General features: G+C 38.8%; 1 protein-coding gene across 1 annotated transcript in view; it reads left to right on the top strand.

Moving 5' to 3' along the window:
* Positions 1-20,469, top strand: part of LOC117740635 (astrotactin-2-like) — a 227,485-nt gene that overhangs the window by 23,868 nt on the left and 183,148 nt on the right. The gene's annotated exons all lie outside the window — the stretch shown is intronic.

Raw genomic sequence — 20,469 nt, forward strand, 5'->3', positions numbered from 1 at the left:
TTACATTCTGTTATCAATTTCACAAGGAGGTGGACAGAGTAGTTTAGGAAATTAGGGATGGTTTGAAACATCTACATTCAGATTATTTTTTGATGATCTATTTTGGAAGTGTTATGGAATATTGGCAGCATTTGAGTCATAATCAGTTTCAATGTTTAAATCTTCATACAATTAAATTGTTTATTCTTTTGGTTCAGTCATGCTTTGAGAATATATTTTTGAGAATGTATTACAATTACAGTTATAGTAAAAACCATCAAATTTGTCATGGTACATGAATTACGTAGATTATAATCATTTCTAATTATTTGTTTTCCTGTGCCACTGAGATACAGCCCTGATCCAGGTTGCCATCTGAATCATGCAACCTAGAGCCTCAGTGCATTTTTGAGTCTGAAGTATTTTGCAAATTTCTAAAAACATTGAATTGCTCTTCTAGCTTGTTGAGTGATGAATATACTAAAAATGAGAGAATGTGTTTCGTCCTCAATTCATACACACATTACTTTGCTTTCTGACAGCCAGTGGGTGTCTGTATGTAACATGTAGTACATGTGTTATGCCTCCATGGCCATGCATAGTTTATTCAAAATGTGTCTGTGGAGTACTTTGTTTTGAATGGTTCATACACCTGATTAATTGTTGGAATTTTGTATCAAGTTCGAAGACACACTTTGTACCATCAACATCTCTGTGTATCAAGTTGTGAGTTCACACAACGTTCATGCAAACTGCCGTTGAATGCACTTGCAAATGCTGCTTTTTCATCATTTACACGGCTCCTCACCACTTACCATGATTGTACAATTTTCTCAATTCAGCCAACACTTTTTAACAAATTATCCCGAGTGGGAACATAATTTTTTTGAACACATCCTTTAGTGAAGAATAAAGCTGACTAGTCTGAAACTGTGCAATCATGAGAACTTTAAGAGGTCTTAAAGGTTCTGTGAAATGTCATGAATGCTCAAGGATACCATGTTGAACATGGTAATATATTTGGAATTATCAAATGGTTTAAGATTGTTCCAACCACATCTATTGTCAATTCTTTCGGCAGATAATGTTGATATTTTAAATTTCTTTAATGTTTGTAGGCCTAAACCATATATTTTACACCATGGTAATCCTGGCTGAGGGTCAGGCAAGTAAAACTATTTGATTCATTTCATGGGAAATTATAGATCAGTAGTTTGTCTGAGAGAACACCTGGACCTCCATATCCGTGATACTTGCCTCATTATATTAGGCCAGCTCAAATGTTTTTTGGCATGTGATCTTGTGAGCAAAAGGCCACGAACGTCCCTAGCTAGTTTGTGGACCTTGGTATTCCTGTGTATGTCCCCAAATGCATACAAACAGATTGGTGGTGTCTGGACACACAATCTGATCGGATCACTTGTAAATAACATAGTGGACAATCTGTTCTTAAAATCTGATTTGAGAAACAAATCTGATTTGGCAATGGCCTTTGACCACTATTAGAGCATTACCACTGCCTGGATATACTATTTTGTTGATATGTGGCTGGTAATGTCTGACTCAGAATGAATGTGTGTAACAGTGCAGGACCTATTCCCTCCAGGCTCCACACTAAAAGGACATGACCTAATACTTGTTTGTCTTCTTTGTAACTGAAGGTGGAATACTGGAATTACAAGTCTTATAATAACATTAGCAGTTAATCTGGCTCTGGTCCTTGTTTTGATCACATATTGATGCATGTTTTGTAGCTAATAAACATGCATTAATACTCCAACAATATCCAACAATCTGAGTTATAGGAAACCACATTAATCAGTTTCTCTGCCACTGTCTCATCGGTCATGTTCATCCACAGTCACCTCCTTATTGTTTTGTAGGTCAAGAAGCCAGGTAAAGGGAACATGTTGGACACAGCTGGGTCATGACGCCTTACAGTGCTCCATTGATTTATTTCCAGTGACAGGAGACCCAACTCAGCATGCCAATGGCATTACCATCATTAATCAGATGAGACACAGCCATGCCCACAGGAAATTAGTTAACTCTTAAAAATCTGCATAGGCTCATATTTATAGGAGCTAATTTATCGCAGGATTGTACGTCTTGCTATACCATATACACCTGCATTTACAAAAAAAAGAGGGATATTAATGTGTAAGGAGACAAAGAAAGTAGAAGACAGTTGAGACGGAGTAACAGAAAGATTAAAGATGGAGCTGTTTAAAACAGCCAATGCCAAAAGTGTCTAGCTTTGAATAGCCGTGAGTGCTACAGTCGAACAGTTTTACTCCAAAATGACTGTCCATGACATGGATGAGTGCAGACAACACAGGACCTTATGAAATGGCCACTTTTTTTTAGATTGAGAGGAGCAGCACTACTTCCTGCCCTTTAGCTTTGACCCTGTTAAAGCAAATTAAATACTTTAAATAAGATTTTATTGTCAGACCCTAACTCAAAATCAAAGATTCAAGGATTATTTATTATCATTATGCAACATAGAGTTGTGCAATGTATTGCAGCTGCAGCCCATTTGCTACCTAGGAAGATACTTTTGTATAAATGTAAAACATGTGCTTTTGACTTTCCCTTTGGTTGACAGCATGCGGTTTTCCAAGTCAGTAAAGGATGGATCACTATTTTCCCCCTAAGAGTAGTGTAGATTCTATATATTAAAACACAATACATGTATTTGTATTTCATCATGTTAAGTGCATCTCTAATAATATAAACCAGAATACGAGACTAGAGAATACGTTAGTTTGTTTGTAAAACTGGATTTCTGAATACATTAATTGTATATGCAAGGTAAAAATTGCAAGAAGGATGGGCACAACGTCACACAGATCAAAGGTTTACATGGTATTGGACAAGTAAGTGTTAGATGCCTCAACATTCAGCAGTCTATTTTAACAGAGAGACTGACGAGTAGCCATATCTGGAACCGTTAAGCATTTAAAGAAGACACTTAAAAATATATAAAACAAGTGACTTCAAGATTACTGATGATATTGTGCCCTGGAATCAGAAGCCAGGGGAGACGAGGTCTGCCAACCATGACTACTCCATCATGAAACATGCCAAATAAAGATGGCACATTACTGGCAGATCATCAGGTAATTCCCAGGTTTCTACTGCTGTCTGGAGCAAAATAGTAATATCTTCAAGTTTAGTAAAATGCAAAATGTTAGCCACCTAGCAAGTTTAAAACCGAAAGTATCTATGAAGCATCTACTTTGTCTGCATTTGTTGGCGTTTAGCCTTAGTAAAACAACATTTACGGTCTAGCGGCAATCGACCAGCACCACCACAGAAAGTGTGTTTCCCTCATTTTCTTAGAATGATGAAGTCATAAAATATGTCGACAGACGTTCAAAGCTACTTTTCATTTCTCAAATGATACCTCCTCATCCAACACACTAATGTTGCTTCTCTACTGGCTTTTCATTGAAGGTTGCACCATTATAGTGACTATGCTGGCACAGGTTAGAGAGGCAGAGAGTAGTGAGACATGATCCACTTTCTGGATGAGAACTTCATGTATGTCTCATCATGTCTGTGCCAGGCCGAGGGTGGATTGTGTGGCAGCTGGCGAGGTGTCAACATCAGTATGTCAAGCTATATTAATTTCTAGAATAGTCACAGACTGATTTTCATTTGACTTTAAAGTGTTCAGTGCCAGCACTATGACAAAATACATTAAGGGGAAAAAATAAAGCCTGAGGGACACTGGCAAGCGTGGGCTCGTGCCAAGGCCTGAATGTCAACACGTGCGGTCTTCGCTGAGAGGTAAAAAGTATGCCTCTACCAGCATTGAAGCGCCCAGATCTTAAAGTATGTGTCTTAGCAATGGTGAACTTGGGTACGTTTTAGCAGTGGAAAACTGGTATCACTGGAAGGTGCTGAGATTGCCAACATGCCTCACCATATGACCCTCCTATGAGTACAGGAACCAAGAATAAGGTGCCAGGAAGTTATGGTTACACCTATCAGGATGCTGCTGCCATAAAGGAACAATTCAAAAGCAGAGAGATAATACTATCAAAGAAAGTAATTGAGACGCATACAAGAAGGAAATCAAGAAATAAGAAAAGATGATTTAAAATGTTACTACGTAATCCTTGTTGGTGTACAAGAGCAAGACTTGATTTCTAATCCTGAAGCTTTTTCAGGGTGAGGTTAATGAGCAGAGGAGGAAGTCCGGCAAGAGAAAGGGAATACAACAAAAAGGAGCACGATCCACGCGGGTGCTGGCTGTGGATGGGCATGACCCTTTATGTATCATATCTTTGACCAAGCTCTTTATGAGGTTTCTCCTAACTGCATGCTGGGATATGGAAGAGGCCCAGCTGAATATCTACTATAAATTCATCCTTGACCAGTGTGTTTTCAGTTGGGTACACTTAACACATCATAGTCTGTTGTTACAAGGCCGTTAGTGTCTTCTGTTGCAAGGCCATTGCTTTTGTTGAAGGCCATTACAGCCACGGATTGGAACCACGACCCAAGCAGGGCCATCGCAAAAACCCTCCAGCAACTCCGATCAGTGTGATCAAAAAAAGCGACAACTATTTTCTTTGATGTTTTAGAAATAAAACAACATTGTTTTTTTTCCCCCCCTTCAGTAATATTGAGGCTCCTCCCGATACATATCTTGTTTGTTTGTCACCATATTTACATGTTTGCATTTTTTATATTGACTTTCCTTGGCACATGAGATTGACATGAACGCTGTAATGCAGTTTAGAATCACAGTGTCAATGCATCCCACTCTTCTTATTTGACCGAGGTCTCAATTGAAGAGGCCAAAACAAAGGATTAGTAAATCTTAATGTGTGTACTGTTACACCCAAGCTTCCCACTTTGGCAATGGCAGACAACCCCCATCGGTGGACATGTGAAATCAGAATAGGTCTTGTTAATGGGATTGTAGTGTTTTAGAAAAAGCCTATGCACTCAGCAGATAAGAGGACTGTTTATCCTGTTAATGTGTCACTTTAAATACATTAGGAGGAGGAGGGCTCCTGAATTTCTTTTTTCTTTCTTTTCTTTTGGCACTCTGCCTCACTAATCCTGAAGAGCGCAAGGGACAACGCATTTATAGATTCACACATAAATTACACTGTTTTTTTTTAGTGAGTTAATGATGCTTATTTACTAGGGGAAACAACATTATATTTTGACTTAATTGCACAACACAATCTGCAAGGGGGGCATTTTTTAATTCCGATTTTAAATAATTCCGAATTGAGATGACCGTGAGCAACAATGGAGACACACACGCACACACACACACATAGTACAGATCCACATGTTCATCTGCAAATAAATACACATACTCACATGAACAATAACACACATGAGAGAATGTATTCACTGGTAATGAGAAATAATCCAGATCCCACTGAGCAACATGGGGCCAGTGCAAAGCAGCTATTTGTTTATTCTATTTACACAACAGGTTCCCAGAGGTCTGTTAGCCCCACTATGAAACAAAGACTGTTTTATAATGCATTGCTTACTATGCGATTGTCTTTGTTATTGGAAAATATGTGGCAAGACGTTAAGCAATACTGTATATCTGAATGGTTATGTTGTGATTTTTGTTTGGTATTTTAAAATTGATATTGATTTATTTCTGTGAAAATGCTCTAATAGAAGCAATATCCAATAGATAGCTGTGACTTTCAAATCACTCCTTGGATGTTTATTAGGGCTGTGTATTGGCAGGATTCTTGCGACAGAGGTGATTCATCACATTGTAATTTTTTGAGATACTTGCTTTTAATCTAATATTAGGAAAACTGTCATAGTATAAAGAACACACCACTATTTGGTGTTTGTTTTCATGCAAATTATAAAAGTGGGAACTGCATTTGCATATCACAAAGTCCCAGTACCTTCCGACATCACAGCGCTACCTTTCTGTGCAAACTGAGACACTTTCTGCCACAAATATTTGCATGTAAACCATTAATTTAAAATCAGCAGTTTGATTTTGTGAATCGATACACGTGTATTAATATGTTCTCACACTCCTGTAAATTGGAGGGGAAAAAAAGGATGAAATATCTGCTTCCTTTCGGAAAATCACTGCGACGGCCTAATACATTTACTGTGGTTGAGTGTTCTGAAGTCATAAGTCGCCTTCTCCTTCATGCTGGGGGGCTCACTGGCGGTGTCTCTGAAAATATGATTGGTTTTCTGTAGGAGGTGGTCAGTACAGCTTCTGTTGTGATTGAGCACAGTAGGAGTTAGCTTGGGTGTGGACATCATCGATAAAGCCTGAGTGAAATTGGGAAGGCCTTTCGTGAACAGGGGGTTCTTCAGAGCACCCCACTGAGAATCTATAGGACAAAAGTTTGGGTCACCGTCTTAAATCCACTAAGATTCCTCCTGCATACTGATGTTAAATAGACTGTCTGTCTGGTTCTTGCTTTGCACACAGTGTGTGACAAAGGAAACATACAGATGTGGAAATGCATTGCATTAGCGACTATCGGAAACTCTGTCAGTCGGACAAACCCAGAGAGCAGTTTCATTCATAAATTGCTGTAATAAAGTGCGAGTAAGATCCTCATTGGTGGCGTGAGTGCTACTATAAAGTGGCCTCTGCTGTGCGAAAAGTGTGGAAGTGAGGTGGAAAACTGGTCAACTACAGAAACGGATGTTGAGTCCACAGAATTGGATCCCACAGCGCTGATTGAGCGAGAAAGTATAGAGACGGCATTCCACAGTACCTAGACGTCTGGATGCAGTAGAAAAATACTCACCGCTTTTTCTTTTCTTTTGCTTGATGAGCGTTCAATTGAAATCCCACTACTATAGTATTCAGATTATCATTAGAACTCTTAAATATCTTTAAATCACTTTTAATGTTCCCACTCCCTTTGTTGTTAGTGAATGTAATGCAAGAAACAAAACGTCACTGAAAAAACAGTGGGAAATGACCATGCAGCTTTTTTACAGCGTATCACAGTATTCATATTTTTACTGATCCCATTGGACTACAATTATGTTTGGTTTTTGAGAGAATCTGAATTTAAATCTTGCTTGACATTGGTGGTCTATATCACAGTAAGTGGTAACATAGTATAAGTACCACAAATTGAGCTAAATGTTTATCATTTGACTTACAAGACAGGGATATGTAATTCATAATTGTGTTTGTTTTCTTGAGCTTCATGGGGATCAAACGTTAGCATGTGTGTTCTCTTTTATTTGTGCATGTCAAAACAATCCAATTTGACTTTTAATGCAAATCTATGAATAGCACTGAAATTGCATAACATGTGAACTCCTCTCTTCTCCTAAATGAACTAAGGTATGTCTCATTGATAGTTAGAAAACAGAATGGACCAATTTATGTAATACGAAAGCTAGACTGATCATTCCGACCCAAAATATACACCCAGTATATACACCAGTATGCCAATGTGTGTCAGGCCCATGTAGATAACACTTTTACATTTCCTGGAGATTGAAAAAATTGTCCTGATGCATTTTTAATTGGGTTCATTTTCATTGGTCTTTATGTGAATGCCAGCTATTTCATTAGTGTTTGTAATGAGATATCCGGGTGGCCTTTAGTTGAATGGGTGTTACATTGGAGTGGGGAGCCCTGCGTGCCTTTTTGTAGCTCATCCTGTATTTTCCTAAATATTACATAGCTGCCATTGGGTCATTTTGAAATGGTAATGGCACAATTAGCATTCTGGGAATGGAAGGCTACGACATAAAGACCATTTAGCAGCTAATCTACTGTGCGCTTTTTCAACCTGTTTATTTTGCCACTGACGAACAGTTCCAGTCGACATCTGAGGGTAGTGTGGAGTCAAAAAGTGAAAAAACACTTGGCATTTGCCGTCATCACAATGTTTGGAGGTTGAATTAGAATGTCGGGGAGTTATGCTGATCTTCTTGAACACTTTGTTTAATAATGACTCCTTCCCCTTTCTATTGTGTCCGCTTGTCTCTCCGTTTCTTGTACTCCCACCCCTCCTTTTCAGGCCTTGCTTGAATTTTGGGTTGAGACATTTGAAACCAATGAATCCATTCTGATTCCCTCATGAATTATTTAATATTAATTTGCCATCCATACTCCATGCAGCCTGAGCGATGAGATTATGGCTGCTCAGTGGAAGACGGACGCGTGCTGCCATGTATGTAATGACAGGCGGCGAAGTTCCTTTCGGGTGCCAGCTTTCATCACAGTAAATGTTGATGACACAGGTCTGTTGCCGAGCAGCTGACAAACTGTCACGGAGCTGTCAGGCTTGCACAATCAGTGACTCCACACGGCTATGATCACCTTTAAACTGATGAGAGCCAACCTTTAGGGAACATGTGTTGATGTGTGGGTGGGCAGAAGTCTCTATTTATTTGTATGCAACGCATACATGTTTGCCAGCTCCATAGACGATACAAACAAAGCGAATTTGACTGTTTTATAACCCATGACTGCTGTCTGTGAGAAAGTGTAGAATGGTTAGAGGCAGTGCAACCGTGTCAGTGACTATCACGACCAACACACAGCCTGATTGTGCTATAATTGGTAGTGCATTGTTTCAATACATTTCAAAACGTAATGCGAGTATCACCAAACACATACTTCCATCTCCCTCGCTAGAAATAAGAGCATTGAGGTTTGAATTGCAGCTGTATTCAGGTAATACTTTTTTTGTGATGGTCCATTGACACTGAAGTAGATTTTGACTCTGTGGGCTGGTGGAATTTTTGAAACATTCTCTTCAAATGAGTTCCCGTTGGGTTTCGGAAAATATATCCCATATCAAGATAAAGTCAGTATGGGGAATTTCCCATTGTTCTTGATCAATGAGTAGCTCTAACATTTGTTTCTGGATGACATCATTACTGGTCTTTTCAGTGAGGTGGTGGAATGTGTGTGTATATATAAATGAACAGTTTGTGGGGCTCTATCATCAATGCTTTGCTAATTGGGGTGGCCTGTGTTTAGTTTCAGTGTGCAATTTGCAGCTGCTAGCAGTGCAATCTAGTTTTGATAGAGGTGGCAGGCTGGATTTAGAAATTACAGCAAGTCACTAACAGATGTATGGTACTACTCTGATGTTCCCCCGCTGCTGGTTCAATTTCATGATTTTACGATTTAATGTTGATTTTATTTATTTCAATTGCAGGATTAAATCCTGAACGCAAACAGATGCTTGTGAGGAACTGTGTCTTTTGTGTTTTTGCTGTAGTTTTTTTTATGGTGAGCAGAATATATTTAGGATGCCAGTATTAAGGCTTGAGTTGTCTCAGCTGTGCGGTGGCTTCCGGGCCTTCATGTTCTTACTCGGCGGTTGTGGGCAACCTCATCTCATCTAAAGTCTGAGAGACTCTGTTAAGTGGAAATCACTTTTTCCGAAGGCAACATTTAAAGAATGTGAAAACTACAAGATGAACTCCAACTCAAACTCAGCACCTTGAGCCAAACCTTGCAAACGATGAAGGAAGGATGAAAGATTTCAGAAGATAGACATTTTAAAGAAAAGGGATGGATAAAAACACAAGATGTGAGCACTTGATCACCGGATCTTGTATTAAGAGTTCTGCTGACATTGAGTGTTCAATAGATTTCACGTGTATTGCAAGTACCTGCTGAGAGGACTTAGCAAAGAGTAAAGAGGCTTTATCAAGGATTTGGGCCAAGCTTTCGCTATCTCTGTTCCGACAGTTATGCAAACGCTATGCCAAGTGAGAAGGGACTCAAACCAAGGTTTTCACATGTTGTTATTGCTTTTCAGCCTCAGTTTTAACATGAAGTCTTCCCGTAACTGATCGAAAATTAATCGCTACTGCCTTAACATTGTTGATCCAAATCATCAATTGATGTCAAATTCATGTTTTGTTGTTTTATTTCCAGTTCTTTTAGCTGTGTAACTGTTCACAAAGCAACGCAGGATAACAGTTTGAAAAAAGTGCATAGCTTGACATGAGTCTTGTCTCAAAATGACCTACTAGAAAGGAATTACAAAACAGTGATTGCACATGTTAAACTACAGCGGCAAACAGCATACTATACTTTTAAATTCACCTTCATGCCATGCAGACATTTGCTAGAATTCACTTCCTTTTGGTATGACATTTCAATTTAAATGGAAAATGTTTTGAGTTGTGTGTTCCCAACAAGACTAGACATGGGAAAATGCTGCAAATGTTTTCAACAGTTGAAATGTGCTAGTCGGAAATATTTTTTTTCCATTTATTTTATTTAAATACTTTAGCTCTTAGCAGTAGCCATTACTCCACAATTAACTTCAAGGTGAGCATACAGTAGGTTCAGTGATGATATCTTTCTGAAGTAACTTTCTCATGGCTTTTCGTTGACTGAAATAATTTAATTTTTTTTTATATTGTGACGGCAATAATGAATTTTTTTTCACCATTTCTCTGTGATGCATAATGTAAACGTTGCTTTTCCCGGATCTGCGAAATCTTCACTATCACTATGCCATTCATTTGGGTTGTCCTTGAGATACACTGTATTGCTAACACCCTTACTGGGAGCATACTGGAGTCAGTCATACACAGTCGTGCACATACACATCAATAATGTTCCTCTTAATGAATTACTAGCAGACCTTGAGGCCGTACACCTATATCCCCCAGTAACGTCTGGCCAGGTGCCCAATGACAAGCCTCATAGCACAAAAGACAAGAACACACGCACACAACACACACACACTCCTTTTGTCTTTAAATAGCATGCTTACAGAGCTTCCTCATCTACATATCAATTGTACCAAGGTAGGTACCAGCCCTAGAAACTCTATTACTGTCCATCCATCCTGCATTACTGCTCGACTCGCGTTTCAGTTGTTCTTCTGAAAATCGCTATTAATTTGGATCAAACTGAGTGTCAGTGGTGTGCACAATCAAAGTTATTTATAGCTATCTGGAATGCACATAAGCAAAGTACCACGGTTGATTTGACAGGAGCTTGATAAGCTCTGTTTAAAACGGTAACAGATGGCGGAAGGCACCTCATTGTCGGCCCAGCAGAAAAGCTTCATCTCCTGTCAAGGTGAAAGGTCAAGGAGGTTATCTTCAGCCCACAGATTAAACATAAAGAGTTGAATAGCCAGCAGTTATGGGATTTAAGAATTTCACACCCTTCAATATTTTACCATAAGCTGTCGTCAGCAAAAAGTATAGAACACCTCGTACAGTACAAGAGGGAGCCTGTTGAAAGTGTTCATTCAGAGAGTATACTAGAATATATGATAAGATAATGTGTGCATTGTCCTAATGCTGAGTAATTAACGAGTCTATAGTCAGAAACCTATTGACAACAATGTTCATTATTGATTAATCATACTGAAATAAAACAAAAAAGGAAGAAAATAATAATACTGATTCCTGCTTCTTCCTGTTCCTGGACATGGTGCAGGGCATTTTTGGACATTTATAGGCTAAATATTTTAGTTTTTTGGGGTTTTTGAAAGTAATAATTTCAGATTTGCGGTCACTATATTCAAAGGGGAGCACCACCTAGATTTAAAATTCCAATATTTTGATGTTGTCATCTTGTATGAGCTCCATAGACAATGCATGGGAGACCGATTACTCAAATTAACATTATTCCATCGTAGTATCAGTTCTAATACAAATACATGTTCCCAAATACTCAGAACTTTCTCCTGGGTGCTCTCTGTCATTTATAACATATGTCATTGTCTTTGCAGTTCCAGTCTTTATACTATGCTAAAACTATGCTAATAATTTGAGTTTTAGCTCTGTAGTTTTTGGATTAGGGAGAGAGCTGTTAATTTTTCTAATATTTTTTGCCGACTAGTTAATTGAGCATTATAATATGATGCAGTGTTTCCCCTAACTTTACAGCTTCGGGGGGGGGGGGACCGACCGACCGATCGACCGACACAAACACTTCAAGGAAACACACTGTAATAAAAATCAATGTGGTTCAACTTAAAAACATAAGTTCAATTGCTGCCTTAAACTTTCAAGTAGAGTCAAATTGGATTTACAATTTGATACAACTTATGATTTTTAGTTGACTTTAGCTTTGGATTGCTCTATGTAAGTTCACATGACTGTATAGTACATGTTTATTCAACTTAACAATGCAAGTTCAAAAGATATATAACTTATTATCATGCATTCTGTTCACTTGTCCAAATAAGTAGTGTCAACTTAACAATGCAAGTTAAAAAGATATTTAACTTATTATCATGCATTCTGTTCACTTGTCCAAATAAGTAGTGTCAACTTAACAATGCAAGTTAAAAAGATATTTAACTTATTATGATGCATTCTGTTCACTTATCCAACTAATGATTTCAACTCTGTTATTTAAGTTAGAAGGACGTTTTGACATAACTTTCCTAGTTAATATTACCTAAAAGTATGCATCGTTTCAAATGACAATTTATAGTTATAAGAAACACCATGTCTTGTGTTTGCATCAAAACAAATTTATTTGACATTAAAACAACTTCCACAATGTGGTTAAACAGAATTATTCACAAAGAACATTAAATACAACAGGAACAACTGACAGGATGAGTCCTTTTTTTTACAAAACATTGTTTGCATCTTAACAAATTATTTTTACATTAATGCAACTTCCACAATGTGGTTAAACAGAACTATTCACAAAGAACATTAAATACAACAGGAACAACTGACAGGATCTAGCTAATGAGTTCTTTTTTTTTATAAGTTGTAGCTGAGAACTTTGTTCCTCAGTCCATTTACTTTGGCAGAGGCTTGGTCTGGTTGTATCTTCATCAGCACTCGCTGGAGAAACTCGAAGGTATATTTCATGCCTTGGGGATACTCAAGATTTAAACTATATACAATTCCCATAAGCATGGCAAAAGCACATGGCACATCTTTTAAGTCATGGAGCACAATTGTCTCCTCGACCACAACTGCAACATTGAAAATCGTGCGTGGAAATGGATCTTGTTCCCCACTTTCATAGCCTATCAGAAGGCCAACTGTCATCCCCTTCATGGCTGCATCCAGAGTCTCACCATGAGCCTAGAAAAGCAGAAATAGTGTTTGACCTTTTACATCTTTAAGTACATATGCTCTACAAGGGAAAGTAACTAACTAATGTATTACTCAAGTACTCTATTTAAGTATAATGTTGAGGTACTTATACTGTACTTGAGCATTTGATGTTACTCCACTACATCTTAGAGGTAAATACGACACAAGAAAAGTCTGCAAATATCCGGTACTAAAGTAATACACAGAAGAAAATAATCTGATTCCTCAATACATCATCGGGTCTACATAATATCTGACAACACAAAAACGTATACATGTAATCACAGTTTTGCATTAAGGACATTTTATATTGTCTTACATCACACATCCTGATGACGTCTGATGGATCTTCGGATATATAGTGTGCTAGACCAAGCAAAGCAGCAGTCCTCCTTTCATTTGTGTCCTACAAGACCGAGAAATATGCAGGTAGAACATTTTGTAGCACAAAAACAAATAGTGCATCAATTTACAAACAAACAGCAACCCCTTACATTTTTCTCAAGGCAGTTCAACATGTCTTTGAGTGTCTGCTTCTTTCCAGACTTGGTTGCAGCTTTGTAGACTTCCAGGAGTTTTGGGACCAGGTCATCAAGTCCGTTGAGGAATGACTCCAGAAGGTCTGTGGTGACTACTCTTTTGAATTCTGCCCTTATCTGAGGAGATGCAAACAGGTAGTAAATACTAGTCAAACAACATTTCTAAATAGGAGAGACAGTTTACACAGTATGACTGCCTACCTGTCTCTCAAGGAACAGCGCTGGCCATCTGGAAAGGACCTCTGCAACAAGTGGCTGATCTCCAATTATTTCTTTTCGGCGCTGGGAAAACGTAGTCGTCATCAGGTGTTCCACCAACTGGTGATCAGGGTCTTTTTTTAGCATTTCCACCACCATCAGCTTTCGCTTTTCCTCTATGTTTTCATGACTCTGTCCTTCTGGTGGATCTGGACAGTAGTTGACCTCGCCCTTCTTTGACTTCTTCATACGTTTCCCCTTTGAATCTCCTCCTTTTCTTTTGTTGATAACAACCTCAGGACATCCTGCAGCACTTAACTTTTGCCGGTAGTTTCCAAGCTTGAATTTGAGACTGTGAAACCAGGAGTACCATCCCTTTCCAGGCCCCGGTTCCTTCAGACTGGGATGCTTCTCCACGAGTGCTTTGGCTACACACTCATAGTGATGCCTCTCAGGATACGCACTAATTTTTGACATTCTGTCTGCTAGTGTGTCAAGGATATCAGTCTTCAAACCTTTAACAATCACCATCACAGTTCCATCATTGGCATACCGACAATTTGCTTCTTTCAATTGGAGTTCCACGTCATGCGAGAACTGTGGAATCGGGAAGGGGTCAGGCCATTCAAAAGAATCCCCACTACTGAGAGATGGTAGACTGCATGTGTCCAATGTAGGATCCGAGATAGGCTCATCAGCTGTGAACAACACTTTTAATGTTGCCCGCTCCAAAGGAAGATCTTTAATGTCCGTCAGGTTGCACAACTGATGGTTGAACTCAGGATCCTCAAATTGTAATATGAATCCACCTCTCAGACCAAGGTTTGTTTGCAGCACCTGGCACAGCTCCTTAACGCTTGGGGGGATGTTTTCAATAGAAAAGCGTCTGATATCATTTTCAGATATAATGACTCGCAGGAGCATTGTGAAACACTTTTACCTGAAAAGGAGATGAAATGTACTGTTAGTAAGTACATCCAGTAAGTAGAAATATTAAATAATGTAACAAGACATGTATGAAGAAAGATATACTTACAGCAGGTTTTAATCCAGCAAGAATGTCCTGGGAGAGATCAACATGCGCCCCTGAACTAGATATGACACAAGCGGCATATAGTCATTAAGATCCTCTGGTTTTACCAAAAGACATTCAGCAGGGATTTTCTTCACTAGATGGTAACTCCGCAAATGCTCCACATAGTATGTTGTAAAAGGTTCAATGATGAAGCAAATGTGACCAGCCAGCACAATGCATATTTCCAAAATTTTACCAAAGTCCGGAAGTCCACTTGTACTCCCAACAGAAAGAATCATTCCTTTGCAATATTTGGTTCCATTTAGGAAGGCATTAGAAGTCAGCCCAACTGTGTCGACATCACTGAATCTATTCAAGATAGCCTGTCTGACACAACTGTCTAAGACTTCCAGGCAAACATCAGACACCTTTCCAGTCTCAGTCTCAGGCTTGAAAATGCTGGGCAATTCGAGGTAATATGCCAACATTAGCTGATGTCTTGAGGCCAGGGTAAGTAGAATATTTTTTAAATTGTTGGTATCACGCACAACCTTTTTAAAAAAAGAATGTTTTGCCTCAAACCTTATTGTCCAACACTCAATTAGGGGTCCAAACTTCTGAATGAGATTCGGATAATGCTCAATAAAGTGATGTTTGGGGCGTAACTTGAAATCCGGGAAAACTGTCAGCAGCAACTGTCTGTGGTCTGATATTTTTGATTGTAAATAACAAAGAGAGTCTGAAGTGAAGTATGGGGTTGACAATAACTCCACCAAGTCTTTGAGCTCAAGGACTAAATCCCATGTTTGATCACCTTCTGGAACACGATGACCGATAATGAGGGGAAGGAAACGCACAAGACTCCAATTTTCATGTCCATTACCGCCTACAGTCTTTTTCTGTCGATAAGTTATTGGAATTTTCTGGGGTCGGTTTGTCTTATCAGAGAATTTAAAAGGAAAGCCTTGTATTTCACTATTAAGCTCTTCTAATGTGAAATATTTTTTAGAAATCAAATCAGCAAGGCAGAGACTTATTTCTACAGGTACAATGCCTTCCAGCACATCATGCAAGAAATCAGGTGGAAAGCCTTTGCATGTGTGAAAACCTGTTAATCTGTTAAGAGGACAATCTCGTTTCACACCATCAACAGAGACAAGTTCACCCTGCTTCAACACATGAACAGCTTCATCAAATAACTCTGGTGACCTTAAAACAAAGTTTCCACTTCTAACATCACAAATCTGTATGTCTTGACGACTAGTCAGACAAAACCTACAAAACTTCTCCACATTAAAAGACTCCTGAAATCCACCTAAGGAATGTGCGGCCAAGTTGTCAGCAGCCACATACAAGATGGTCCCTTTTACATTACAAGCTAATTTCTCTATGAACACACCAACTGTTTCTAGATATTGAATATCTTTAATTAGTGGCTCCAAAACCCTTTCATAACCGTAAATCTTGATATGTTCTGTCTTGCACAGTAAAGCTAGGTAGATTGATGACAGTAATGACTTGTATCTTTTGGGCAAATTGGCAATAATCCAGTAAACACCACAAACTTTATGTTTCTTTCTGGATGTGCCTAAAGGATTACAAATTTCGAAATCGTCGATGTACAAGGTTATGGAGACACCAAAATCTTGACCTGAGAGAACTGGATTTTCCTTAAAATAGTCACCATCCAGAAAAGACCTGTAGTGGCCAGACTCTTCAACTGGACTATTTCCTCTCAATGCTTGCAGGACCTTGTCTCTTTTTAGAACTTCAGAAAGTACGTTCAGAATAGGGACATAAACAACAGTATGAGTCCTTTCTTGTGTGCTCAAAACATATTCAACAGGTTCAATGACAGTAAAGTTCTTTCTATAAAATGATTGCCTTTTGTACTCAGTGCCTAGTATTCCATCTCTTGAAAGCAAATTAAGTGGGTTTTCACTATGTAAAGCTTCAGTCAATGACAATGCCAAACATTCCTCAGATGCGCAATTATGCCCCTTTAAAATATTTTCAATTGATTGCCTAGTTATTTGTCCAGCACATTTACCAATATCAAATAAATCATCTACAATTTCTTGAATTGCTGACTTTGATACATGAAGGACTGCCTGCAGCCGCAGGAAAAGGGTTGCAATTCGCCTCTGAACAGACTTTTGTTGAGGCTGAAAATCAGTTTCAGGCACTACTAAATCTGGTGATATTAAATCATCCAAATCATCTTGTTCTTCATTTACAGGGGCTTGATTGTGACAATTGACAACAAGGTCAGGTCTGAAATTGTGAAACGTACAAGACTGATGATACCGACTTTTGTGAGCTGTAAAAGTTGAGAATACCCTAGATTTAAAAGAGCATCCCACAAATGGGCAATTCACAGTCTCTCTCTTTCCCAAATGTCTCTTTAAATGAAGAAAGTATTGTTTTATGTTGCTTGGTGCTGAACATGTACAAAGTTCACAGCGAATTTTAGCAACTGGATTGGTTGCTTTCTTGTGCTCCTTTAGATGCTGCGTAAATTCCACATGAGATTGGAAAAATGTTAGACAGTTTGGGTATATACAGCTGAAACCCCGTCTTCCACGTCCATGATTGTCTTTGTAATGACTCACAATTGTTTTTTCATTGTATGAGGCAAAACTGCAGAACTTACAACTCCACTTCATCAACAGCAACCAAACTTTAATGACCAAACCATCTGCACCTGAAACACAGAAACACAATCAATAACATAATATAGCAAAACCATTAGTCATATGAACTGCAAACTTGATTAAGAGAGTAAACTGCAACTGTAATAGGACAAACAATTATGATCTTAGGAACAAAAGGTAGTTTCCATAACCTATGGTGAGTTTTTTAAAATAACAAAATCATAAGCCAAGTGAATTTGTCATTTGGATTACAAATCTATTTTCCTAACAGTATCATTTTGATGAATAACAGGTTTTAAAATGATAAAAGCATTCACGTTTTATTCATCACTTTACAATGTACACAACCAATGTTACACTTTAACTTTAAACCACCCGTCCAGACATTGTTACATTGTATATTTAGCATTTTAATTTATTCATATTAACTTCATTTTAGTAACATGTTATATATTTTATTTGTATCTTATATTGCTGCACTACATTTTAGGCCTAGAATATCTACTAATGCTTTTTAAATAATTCAAATCTAATATTTTAGCGTCAGCATTGTTGAAGGAGGCGGAGCTTCAAGACTGGAATTCATGACGTCAATTCATGAGCACGCGAAAGTGGCGCGAACACAGCTAGCTTGCCAAAGCTACTAGCGAGCTAATTACCTTCAAATAAGTAGGTTAGTGCAAACCTTAACTTAAGCTAGCTAGCTAACTGGCTAGATAACAAGGTCCCGTTTTCGAGGCATGTTTTGACAAAAGCATTAGCCTGCCAGCACAAATCCAAAAAGATTAAAATATTAATTTAATTTAATTAGGTTTTAAATGTACTTATATTAGCTACTGATATTTTAGCCACACCACAAGTAGTCCATAAACTGGCCGTAGCGAACTGTCCTGGAGACAGTCCTGCTGCTAAGCTAAGTTACATTGAGAAGCTGGCTAAAAACATTACGTTAGCTTTAAATTACATTTTTCTAAATGTCCTCTGAAATATTATAATCGATTGAAACTATTGTTAATCAACCTTTCTGTCGTTTCCGGGTCCAATTAAACCGGTTATCGGGATTTACGCGGCTCAAATGTGACTATTAAAAACTAATGTTAGCTAACACTGGACTATTTTCCATACTGAACCACCCGCATTAAACAAAGCTTAAGCGTCATACATTTACAGACAATATATTAACATGACAGCAGGTACTTTCTTTACATTGACTTATTGGGTTGAATGATATTGCTGATGGAGTCACTCACCTCACTGGGGCTTTCTCTTTCCGAGCAGTCGCGCCGCATGTCCAGGGTCGACTCACGTACATCGTCTCGCTAGCTAACGATATTCATCCGCCACTTGGTTCGCTGAACCTACGTACTGCGTGGTAGTGTCGAGGTCACGTTTGTGATCCGGCTGTCAAAAACGTAATGATCCGCCGCGTGGTTTAGGTTAGTTCGCCGTCTGGTTTTCCATTGGTTAGTGATGCAGCTGAGCTGACAGGCAGCTCGCAGTTTGCGACCTGGTACGGTCGATTATGCATAACTTTAATAGGCGTTCACAACAAACGCGTTGCGAATATTCGCAACGCGTTTGTTGTGAACGCCTATTAAAGTTATGCAGGATAAGCCTCAATACAATGTAAATGGATTAGTTGTACACAAAGTCACCCATGAACAGTTCCTGAAGAGGCAAATTAGCTAAAGAGAATAAAACTGTTTTTTAGAGTAGGCTGTATGCATTTGTATTTCTGGGTAGAATTTGACTATTTAACATGGGGGTCTAATGGAAATTAAATCGCTTTTAAATTCTCAAGTGGCCGTTTGAGGAACGGCAGTTATTGGCACTTGTTTTTGACTGTTGGACATAACCATCATTATAACTCACAGTATTAAGTTCAATTGACTTCCTGAAATTTACAATTTATTGAACTGGCTTAAAAACCTGAGTTGAACTACCGACAACTTATACAATTGAGTTGTAATTGTATAACTTATCATGATAAGTTGAAGTAAATGACAAAAATACATTATCATGACTTATTGTTCAAATCCTTTTTTACAGTGCATGGTGTTAATTTATTTGACTGACAACCGCAAAGTGTGCACGTTTTTGTCACTGCAGTGTATTTTTCGGGGCTTTTGAAAGAACATTTCCAGAGCCTCTCGATATGGGAAGTCGTAAACGTCTGGCCCATTTATTGAGATCCGCAGGCGGGCTGCAAGATGGTCTCCTTGCAGCCTGTTGCGGATGTTTGTCTTGACCTGCAAATACATGCACTGTTAGGCTTTAAAAGTGATAGCTTAAAATAGTGATAGCTTAAAGCAGCAAATCCCATTGTGAAAAGTATGTATTACTCTGTTCATGGTTGAGAAGTCCCTCTCACAGTTTACACTGCTGAACGGGACTGTCGGGGCAATGGCAATGTTGGGTACATAACACCAAATTCCTCATATTTTGAGGACAGTTCCGACAGTATGGCCAGCTGTGTCTAGTTCTGAAAAGATAAGGAAGTAAATACAGTAAATAAATAAATACATTACATTAATTAATAGATACAATACAGTACATAGAGTTTGAAAAAGGGATTATTTCAGTTTTCTCTACAGAAAATTCCGAAAGCCAAAAAGAAAACTGAAATACGTGTGCGCATCAGGGTGTACCTGTTCTTTAGGAAAGGGAACCTTAAATTACTTCTGTTGTAATCTGGCGCTATAGAGAAAATTACAGGGGGGGCGGAGGGCGATTTTCAGGGGGGCGGGCCGCCAATGGTAGGGGAAACACTGTGATGTACATATACATTTTACACGTCTCTGTACGTTAGGCGAGCTGTCATTTTCTGAGGGGATGTCTGTTCTGCATGCTCCCTCACTGCACCTTAGGGCCCAGGGCACTACTGAGCATAGCGCACATAACCCTCCCCGGCCATCCATGTCCTCTGACCCAGAGTCAGCGGGTTAATAACCGGCTGCACCGAAAGCCATTTGTCATTTGCTACCTGCCGCTGATAGGAGATGTCAGCAGATGTCTTTGCCCTTGTCACCCGGCCGCA

This window comes from Cyclopterus lumpus, chromosome 12, assembly GCF_009769545.1.
Source record: "Cyclopterus lumpus isolate fCycLum1 chromosome 12, fCycLum1.pri, whole genome shotgun sequence".
Taxonomy (NCBI): Eukaryota; Metazoa; Chordata; class Actinopteri; order Perciformes; family Cyclopteridae; genus Cyclopterus; species Cyclopterus lumpus.